At 51.2% G+C, this 9,966-nt stretch overlaps 1 protein-coding gene across 3 annotated transcripts in view; it reads right to left on the reverse strand.

The window, feature by feature from the left end:
* Wscd2 (WSC domain containing 2) overlaps positions 1-6,114 on the reverse strand; it is a 113,072-nt gene extending 106,958 nt beyond the window's left edge. Inside the window, exon 1 of one of the 3 annotated variants that reach the window (XM_074061366.1) lies at positions 5,744-6,113. The gene's annotated coding sequence lies outside the window, so the exon portion shown is untranslated. Of the gene's footprint in view, positions 1-3,779; positions 4,133-5,743 lie in introns of those variants that run through there. The other 2 variants (XM_074061369.1, XM_074061370.1) reach the window with 2 other exon arrangements.
* Between the last annotated feature and the right edge of the window lie 3,852 nt (positions 6,115-9,966).

Raw genomic sequence — 9,966 nt, forward strand, 5'->3', positions numbered from 1 at the left:
CTGTTCTAAGTGAAGGAGGAAGAGAGCTACCAGTGACTGTGGTGTGCCAGGCTCTGTGCAAAGGCTTTGTCACATTTACCTCGTTTGATCCTCACAACAGCCCAGTGAGGAGGCACTGGAGTTGCTCCCAGGAAGGAGCAAGGGCTGCAGAGAGCCCAGACTAAGGTGCCTCCAGAGCCCTGGCTTCCTGATTCCTCTTTAGACCATGAGCTCTACAAAGACTTAGCTGGGACATCCCTGCTAAATCTTCAGTGCTCAGCACAGAATATGTAGTCACTTAGAGGATTCTGAGCAAACACTGACGTCAGAAACCACAGATGATGAATGGATGCATATGTGAATAGATTGGTGGATGGGATGGATGGGTAGGTGGGTGGACAGATGGATGGATGTGTGGGTGGACAGATAGATGGGTAGGTGAGTGGATGAGTAGGTAGTGGGTTGGTGGATGGACGGATGGGTAGACAGGTAGTGGGTGGGTGGATGGGTGGATGGATGGATGGATGGATGGGTGAATGTATAGATGGGTAGGATGGATAAGTAGATGAGTGGATGGATGGGTGGGTGGGTGGGCAGATGGAAGGATGGATGGGATGAATGGGTAGATGGGTGGATGGGTGGGTAGATGGGTAAGTAGTGTATGGTTGGATGGGTGAGTGGATAGGTGGTGGGCAGATGGATGGGTAGGTAGATGGGTGGATGGGTAGATGGATGGGTAGGTGGACAACTGTGGGCAAATCTTCCCACATTCAAACAAACACTTTCCATTCCTATGGCTTGATTCCTTCCTGCTAGCCCAATCTCTAGATGAGCTATGAGGAAAATCCTGAATATTATACTACGACTTCAGTTTTGTCAGGCATGTCTACTGGAATTGGGCAAGCAATATGACTTCACGGTTAAAAACATGGTCTCTGACATCAGGTAGTCTGTGTGCAAATCCCAGGAAGGTTTTTTCTGGGTTGTGTGGCCTGGATAAATCAATTCACCTTTCTGGGTGTCAGAGATGATAACAAAAGATTGTAACAGAAACTGTCCAGTAGGCTCACTATGAATGACAGGTGATATAAAATAAATGATATATAGTCATTCATTCCAGCACGGTGTATGTACCACTCCATAAATGTTATCTATTATTGTTATTGTTCATGTTGGGATGAGCGTAAAGCAAGGAAGAGATGGGGTAGCGATGTTGAGCAGTACAGGTGTTCATTATGCAGCTCCGAATGAGTGTCAAGGTGAAACAGGAGAAGGAAATGACTACTTTCAGGCAATTGCATCATTTAGCTATGACACAAGAATGGTGTGTAACAAACCAACCCCCAATGCCAGTGATAGGTCAGAAGAAATATTTATTTTGGGCTAATCTGTTTGTGACCAGCTGGAGTTCAGCTGAGCTAGGTTGAGCTCGGCTCTTCGTCAAGGTGTAGGCTCATTCTAGTATCAGGCTCTGGAGGGGGCACTCACTTCAGAGCAGCTCTTTTGAGCCAGGCGGAGACCAGGCATTGTGTCACTTCTACCTTGCCTACGGCCAATGCCAGCCACATGGCTGTACTCAAGTGAGGACAAGCCTGTCCCTTGAGTGAAAAGAATGGAGAGCTCTCGTGGTCAAAGGCACTGATAACAGGGAGGAAGATCTGAGGCCAGTGATACATCTGCCCCACTAACCACACCCTGGCCAGACTGTGGACTGGGCACACACTGCCCAGCACTGCCCTTCTCGCTGTCAGCCCCAGTCTCACAGCTCTCCATCCACATCTGGAAAGACCCTAAGCATGAGCCTCTTCAGTCTGTGAGGACCAAAGACCCACGTGTGTCCCACCCCGGTTCCCATCTTTCCAACATCTGGACCTGCTCCGGGGAGCCATTAATCTCCAGCAATTTCTTTCCTCACTTGATTTGTTTATTTAAGGAAAACAAGTTGGTCCTAATTAGAAACACTGCTGTCGAGATGTTTGGCACGTCCTAGGCTGCCTATTTTAGGTCCTTCTGCCTAAAATTATACCTGAGCGTTTAACATCTGCCAGTTTGTTCAGCAACTGTCCTAAGTGGAGGCTTCTGCCGAGAGACATGTGGGTGCAGGTCTTGTGAGGGGTGGGGATGGGGGATGCACAGGGCTTTGGAGCACTGACAGGCACAAGGCAACATCCCAGCATGGGGCAGAGCTGGCCCAGTGGTGAATCAGCACTCTGAAGGAGCCCGGCTTGAGCACAACTCAGACCTGAAGAGCGGGAGCAGCGTGGTCCTGTGGACTCTGTGCTGGCTTCCATTTGACAACACCCAGGTGTGTTCGCCCCGTCCTCCGCCTCAAGTTCACACCCTACAGACACTCAGACACAACCTCAGACAGGCACAGGAGACATGAGCAAAAGTCACACTGCCACACAGACAGGTATGCTCATGTAGAAACACACAATTGTACATCAAGAGATATGCACAAAGATGCAACATAACACCCCAGGTACACACACTCAGCAACTTACTCCTACACCGAAGACAGGCACAAGCATTACACTGCAACACACATAAACACAAGTCAGAGACACTCCAGGCACACAAACACACTCAGATGCACAAATACACTTCAACCAGCACTCAGAATCACACACACACGTACAGAGGTGCAATGCTACGTACTGGCACACTCAGAAATGTGTGTGCACAGACACACTAAAGTTTACACTGTGACATACATAAGCACACCCGCAGAAACACCCAATCACATGTACACTTAACATTCACAGGCACACATACTCAGACGTGTACATAGAGACCTCATAGAGACATGGCAAACAGGTGCACACATAGAGACAACTGAGTGTGTAATGTTGCAAATACATCCACACAGCTATGCACGAAGAAACACTAGAAATCATACAGCTACATACACCCATAAGCACATAACGCAATTCCCTCTGATATCGTTGCACACACGTGTACACTCACATCCACGCAGGCATTCAAAAGCGTTCACACAGACATATGTGGACTGCACACACAGCTATTCAAACATGCATCTGGGCAGACACGTGCAGCTTCTCACACACATGTATTTGCACACAGACTCTTACAGCAGACATGCACACCTGTGCAGGCACATACCTCCATGGCCACGGATGCACACGTAGCACACGCAGCCTCTTAACCCTCACAAGCTCAAACACATACCCACGCTTGCACTAACTCACCCCTGCAGGCACACACACAGCCATCACACATCAAGTTTACACCCACACTGACACTATCACACGTGTGCACATACACACTCCACAGCTCACAGGTCAACCACACTCACGTGAACATGTGTGCACAAACTTGCATGAGACATTCACACACACGTGCCCCCACCTTCACCAGGAGAGCAAACTGTTCATTTTCTCACAGTGATGGAAGTCAAGTGCATAGACTGCAGCCCCAGTGGACCTGCTCCTGCACAGCCCCTACTGCGCACCTACCAATGCCTCCCCTCCTCAGTCAGGAGGAGCTCTGTCCTCCCCACCAGTGGTGTCAGTGGGAATCCAGGGCCACCTCCCACCAAGCCTCAGAACCAGTCAGAAAGAAACAAGATGTGTACTGTGGTCCCTAACACCTCAGCATCTCCCGTCCACCACAAGGCTATAAAACTCTTCCCCGGTGTGGCTGTTCCTACTGGGAACAGCAGCCTCCTCGCCTGCCCAGCCTCTCGGCAGGCAGCCTGGATGCCTGACACAGGACAGACTGAACTTCTCTGCCCTGGGTCCCTAGACAACTGCAAAGTTGAAACCATGGAGACGGCTCACCTCTACGTCCTGTTGTCATGGCGACACAGCAGCTGGGTGCCTCCAGCCCTCCCAGACTGCCCTGGACTCCCCACTGGAGCAGCTGGTCCAGTGGTGCTTTCATGAGGAGCCAGAATGGGGGCGGGGACAGCAGGTATTGGGTGGTTGGAGAGAACAAGGATCCTGTCCCCAATGGAGGGTCGCCTGGTGCTAGGGAGGGGCAGAGTTAGCCTCCCTGGGGAAATAGCACCCAGATGCTTGAGCACAAGCCCCAAAACAGAACAGACAGCCCTGTGGCCATCACAGTTTGCTAGAGGACTAAGTGCTCGCACACACATCTCATTCAAGGCTCCCGACCCCTACTGAAGCAGGAGCTATAGCGTTCCCCTCTTACAGTGAAAGAACAGGAGATTAGAGTCAAACAACTGGTCAAACTCCCATCTGATCCAAGACCTGAGGCTCTTCAAAGTCAAACTGCATCTCCCCGCCCCAGGATTTTGAAAATCTCATCTGTGACATTACCTACAGCTACCGAGTATCTGAATGGGAACCTCTAAACTCCTCGTTTTAGAAAAGTAACTGCTGGAGCCCAGGAAGGCCAGTGATTTGCTCAAAGTCACACAGCACACTGAAGTCAGATTTGAGCTTGGCCTCCTGACCCAGAGCTGGTGCTCGCTTTCCCCCAAACATTAAGCCCTGGCCTCTGATGCCTTGGAGGAATTCCTGGGTTGTGGCAGTCTAGGAAAGCAGCTTCTATGCTGGCCCTGGATCAGCATCCCCAGCAAGGGCAGGAGGTCCTCAGAATCCCACCTCATGTCCAAGCTATCCAAGAAGAACACAGCAGTGTCGGCTCTCCAGAGGCAGGTGCCAGCCTGAACAAGGGGCAACTCCAGTCCCTGTCTCATAGGTACATGAAGTATATCAAGTGACAAATAGCACATAAAGATGACCCCTGCCCAACGCAAAGAAACAAGAAAGAGTAATGTCCTCTATGGGCCTGTGGCCACAGGGGTGGCTCCAAAACAACCCTCAGGGACTAGCTGCTTTCTATAGACCACTTTTCATAAGAGGAAAACCAATCAGCCAAACTCATGAGCTACGTGCAGAGTTTGACACAGCTTCCTGTGGCCTAGAGTGTGGATGCCTGTGTCCCCAGAGCTGGGGGTGAAAATGCCAGAATCCCATATCCATCTGTCCCTTCTTACCCTTTTTCTGCAAAAAGTTTGTGTCTCCCCAGTCTCCAGTTTGAATGATCTCATTGAGCAGCCCAGCAAGCAACTCCCCCAATTTTTTTTCCAAGAGCAGGCTGTTTGAAGGCACAAGGAATGCAGGGGTCAACCCCCCCTGCCCCTTAGTGGCCCAGCCAAGGAGGCTCCTGGGCTTTGGAGTGACACTTGGAGCTGCTGTAGGCTTGGATGGGGACAATCTGGCCAAATGTGTCCCCTAGTCTCCACTTCTGTCTCCTCATCCACACATACCTCAGAGTGGACAGACCCAAGTCTTCAGGGTGTACAGCGCAAAACCACTGCTGGGTGGCCTTGGCTGCTGTTTCCAGGTGCCAGGAAGCTTATACCTAAGAGTGTCACCCCAAACCAACACCGTAAAAACAACTTGACTCTCTCTTTCTCCCTTGGAACTCTTGAGTTGGCCAAGAAGGGGCAATCCATGAATCAAATTAAAAACTCCCCTGGCTTCTCCCTGGCCCAGCTGGGATTGTCAAGCCCTTGGGTGCTGGATTTTGGGGGACAGAGGGATTGACGGAGGCCTGGATGAGCCAGCCTGCCCCATGCTCTACCAGAGGAAAGTTTGTCATCTGCCTAGCAGGGCTGTCACCACTGGAGTTCCCTCACTGGGGCTCTGGACACTGCGCCCCCGCCTGCGGGAAGGCGGCTGGGACTGGAAGTGGCAGACCTGGGCCACTCGTAGCAGCTCGGCCCCGCTCATCCACGGAGCCTCCAACCAGGTCCAGGTCCCCTGGTCCTTACCTGAGGAGTCGCCGCTACTTGCAAACTCTGCCAGCGGAGCTGGGCAGGCGCCTGGGGTCTCTCTGCGCCTCCCGTGTCCCGCCTGCCGCTCAGCTGCCAACTGCTGCAGTGCCATCCAGAGAAGCGGAGCCTGGGCTTTCCGTGGTCGCCACCTCGGTTCCCGCAGCCGGGCCCGGAGGCTGTGTCCCCGGTAGAGCTGCAAGGGGTCTCCGCGCCTCCAGCGGGAAAGTGGGAGCGCGCGCGCCCCGGGTGCAGCCGCGGCGACAGCGGTGGCCGGGACGAGGAGGCGGTGGCGACGCCAGCCGGCCAGCCAGGGAGGCGGGCGGCGGCGGGAGGAAGTGGAAGCCGGGCTCCCGCGAGCCTGGGCGCGCTGCTGGCGGGCGGGCGGCACTGCGGTGCCCCGCGTCGCCGAGGCCCCGCGCAGACTCCCGCTCCGGGGATGCCCGGGCCGGCCCCGCACCGCGCGTGCGGCCGCCGCCTGCGGCTTGGCACGGGGGCTCTGGCTGCCTCGCCTGTCGCCCGCTGTCCCCGCCGCTGCCTCGATGGCGGCCCGGGACTCCACGTCTCCAGCCCAGGCTCCCCGCGCCGTGGCCGCCGCCGCCACCGCTAGCAGCAGCGCGCCTCAGCCCGGCGCGCTCCTCGCACGGAGCCACAGCACTGCCTGGCGCTTAACTCCTTGCGCGCCACCTGGCCCTGCCAGCCTCCCGCGGAGCTGCCCAGGCCTGCAGCGCCAGCCTCAGTTTCCTCGACTGTAAAATGGGCTCGAGACCCACATCGTAGGGTGGTTGGGAGAATTAACTGAGATGACCATGCGAAGGGCCACGGTGCCTGGCATTGAGGAAGCACTCACTGCATAAATGGCAGGGTGCTTGCCGCAGCACTGTGCTCCTACGAACATCCAAGAAAGGGCAATTGGTTTTAGTCTGTTGTTTCAACAGGAGGCAGGGTTTAGCTGTGTGACCTCTGGGTGATCAGTCTCCCTCTCTGAGCCTGTTGCCTTTTCTGAACCTCTGTATCATCATCTGTAAGGTGGGGAGAGTAATGCCCATCTTTGAGGGATCCCCAGGGAACCTCTGTGGGAAAGCAGCCCATGCCGTGATGGGTCTTTTCTTTCTCCATCGGGTTGGTAGGTAAAACAGGTGTTTGTGATAGGTCACTGAACTGCATTAACATATCTAGTACTTTGTCTGCTTGTGTTCAAGCTAAACTCGTGAAAAGTCTGGTTTGGGGTGACAATTCTTGGCGCAAAGCAGAACTGGGCCCAAGCGTGGGCTCGGCTACTTTCTAGCTGTGAGCATGATCAAATTGAGAACTGAGTTTGAACCTCAGGGAGAGTGACAGGTAAAACATAGGAGACCAAGTTTATTTTTGGATTAGTTAGTCTGAATCTTCTACATGGGATATCCCTGTAATTTTTTCTCCTTGTGTGCATTTGTAGTTGTTAAGTGTTGCCATCCTAATTCCATAGTTACCAGCTATGTGCCCTCTCTGATCCTAATCTGTAAAGTGGAAATAAAGAGCTACTTAGGACCTGGAGTCTGGAGGATAGAGGCCCAAGGCCATCCTCGGGAGCAAGACTGTCTCAAAAACAGGCCAAGTGTGGTGGTGGACAGCTGTAATTCCAGCTGTTCTGGAGACAGAGGTAGGAAGATCAAGATCAGAGGCCAACCCAGGCAAAAGCATGAGACCCTATTTGAAAAACAAACTAAAAGCAAAAAGGAGTATGGGTGTGGCTCAAATGGTACAGTGCTTGCCTACCAGGCCCCAAGGTCAAGGAGATAAGGTCCCTTCCAGTAGTGACAGAAGAATGAAATTGATTAAAGTGGGTGGCTGTTCCCAGTACATATAAGCACTCCATCTGTACTTGTTCCTTACACTTCCCACCTTCTCCTTGGCTCTCTGTTCTTCCTCTTTTTCCTTGCCTAAGTCTCAGGGTGGCCAGGACCCCACAAGCATGGCATAGCCTCAGTGTAGATCTTTGAAACTAAGAACGTGATTAGTTATAAAACAGAAACAGTACAGTTGTAGGATTTTTTAAACACAGGTGCCATCAATTTGGTTGCAAAGGCTGCTTCTTGGTTCTTCTAGGCCCAACCAAGGAGCAAACCGATGTTGGGTGGGGCCTCGCCCTGCTCTCTGCTTTTTCCTGACATCATTCATGCATCTGGATTCTGAGAGAAGCTTCATCCTCTGTCCAGCCTTCTATGTCAGCTCAGAATCTTAGTTCATCTGGCAAAAATCTGGACAGGAGTCCTGGAATAAGGAGAAGAAACAAAGCAATCTTTGAAATAAATTATAAAGATCAGAACGGGGTGATGTAAGAGAATTTCCGAGCATAAGATTAGGCAACACCTCCGAGCTCTGTTCATAAAATGAGCCACTAACCCCATATATCACTGTCATTTGAACCACAGCCTCTAAAAATAGGATTTGCTCTAATTTCTTGAGTAACTGAAGCAAAAGCAGAGAGCGTGTGAGCAGCAAGCACTCTGTGTCGGGCAGTAAGTAACTTCCCTTTGGTGGTGGTGCTCTCAGCTGCTGAGCAGGGGCCTCACCTTCAGGTACGTCTGGCACATCCTCGTGATGGAAGACTCTGGAGTCAGAGCTAGGATGGAGCCCTGGTCCTGCCTTGGATAAATTAATTCATCTCTCTGGGCGTCATCTTTTAAAAAGTAGGGATAGTAATGTTTCTACTGTCATGAGGATTTTGTGCAGATTAAGTGACAGACATCAACAAACTGTTTACCACAGTGCTGACTGCCCATGCGTTATACACAAGAGCTGTGACCTCTTACTGTAATGATTCCAGATGGACAGGACTCATCCAAGGCAGGATAAAGACACTGTATACTCAGAGCACCAGATACAACCCCTCCAAGGATTCTAGCAATGCAGGCTTCCCAGTGTGAAACAACTGCCTCACATACCAGTGTTAATGTGTGAAAGAGGAAATACTGTTGAGAAGAGAGAATGGGTCACTGTGGCTTTTTCCTAGGGGTAGGTACAAGTGGAGGAGGTTGTAAGTAGTAGATATTCAGGGAAAAGCCTGATGACTTAACAGAACTGCTCAGCAGTAGGACAGATAAATACAGATTAAAAGAAAACCCAACTTTCTTGATCTGCTCAGGCTGCTGTAACAGGTTGCACGGACTAGGTTAAATGATAGACATTTGTTTCTCACAGTTCTGGAGGCTCCAAGTTAAAGATCAAGTCCTAGCAGACTCAGTGTCTACAGGGCACGCTTCCGGTTCAGGGGTGCCGCTTTCTCACTGCATCCTGGTGTCCTCTCTTGGTGGAAGGGGCTAACGGCGTCCTGAGATCTCTTTTATAAGGGCACAAATGTCAGACTGTCAATTCTGACGTAATAGCATCACCTTGAGGGGTAGAATTTCAGCATATCTGTCTTGGGGACATTGGGACCACAGCACCTGTGTGACCAGGAGGGTTTGCCCATCAACAGATTGGTCCACAAATGTAGAATGCTCACTGTAGCACTTCTTAATGGTGAGAAGCTGGAAAGAATTTAAGTGCCTGTCAATAAGAGAATGGATGGGCCAGTCCCCCCGAATTCTGAAAGGGCAGTACCACACAGCAGTGAAAATTAATGAACTAGAACTCTATGCATCATTGTGGATAAATTTTGAAAATTACAGTGTCAAGTGGAGGAGGAGCTCCTTGCGAAGTAGAATAATAGCACTTCATGACATTCAAAATCTGGAAAGCAATTCAATATATTTTTATGAATACATACATGTGTGTTGTAAAAGCATGGAAACACACTTGGGAGTGATGAACACAAGTTCAGGAAAGAGGTAACCATGTCTAGGGAGGACAGTGGGGGAGGATTACCAAGAGGTCAAAGTGTGTGTGTTTTCCTTTTGGCATTACTGGGGTTTGGACTCAGGAGAGCCTATTTTTCCAGTAGGTCTTGTGCTTTTGACTGGGACTAGCCTCGGACCCTAATTCTCCTACCTCTGACTCCTTCATAGCTGGGATTACAGACATGCTCTACCATGCCCAGATCTCAAAGTATGTTTTTAGTGTTCGTTTCTGGGACAGTTCGGCAGATGCATAGATGTTCACGATACTTATTGAAGAAGTGACAATATCTGAAAAGATCACCCATTTCTCACCTTTCTTTGCAGGTGCAAATCCTGGGCCTGGAGAAGGGAAGTTGTCCAAGGTCAAGTGAGAAGGCTAAGAACATCTGTTCAAGGGACCCC

This window comes from Castor canadensis, chromosome 18 (assembly GCF_047511655.1).
Source record: "Castor canadensis chromosome 18, mCasCan1.hap1v2, whole genome shotgun sequence".
In the NCBI taxonomy this organism is placed as follows: Eukaryota; Metazoa; Chordata; class Mammalia; order Rodentia; family Castoridae; genus Castor; species Castor canadensis.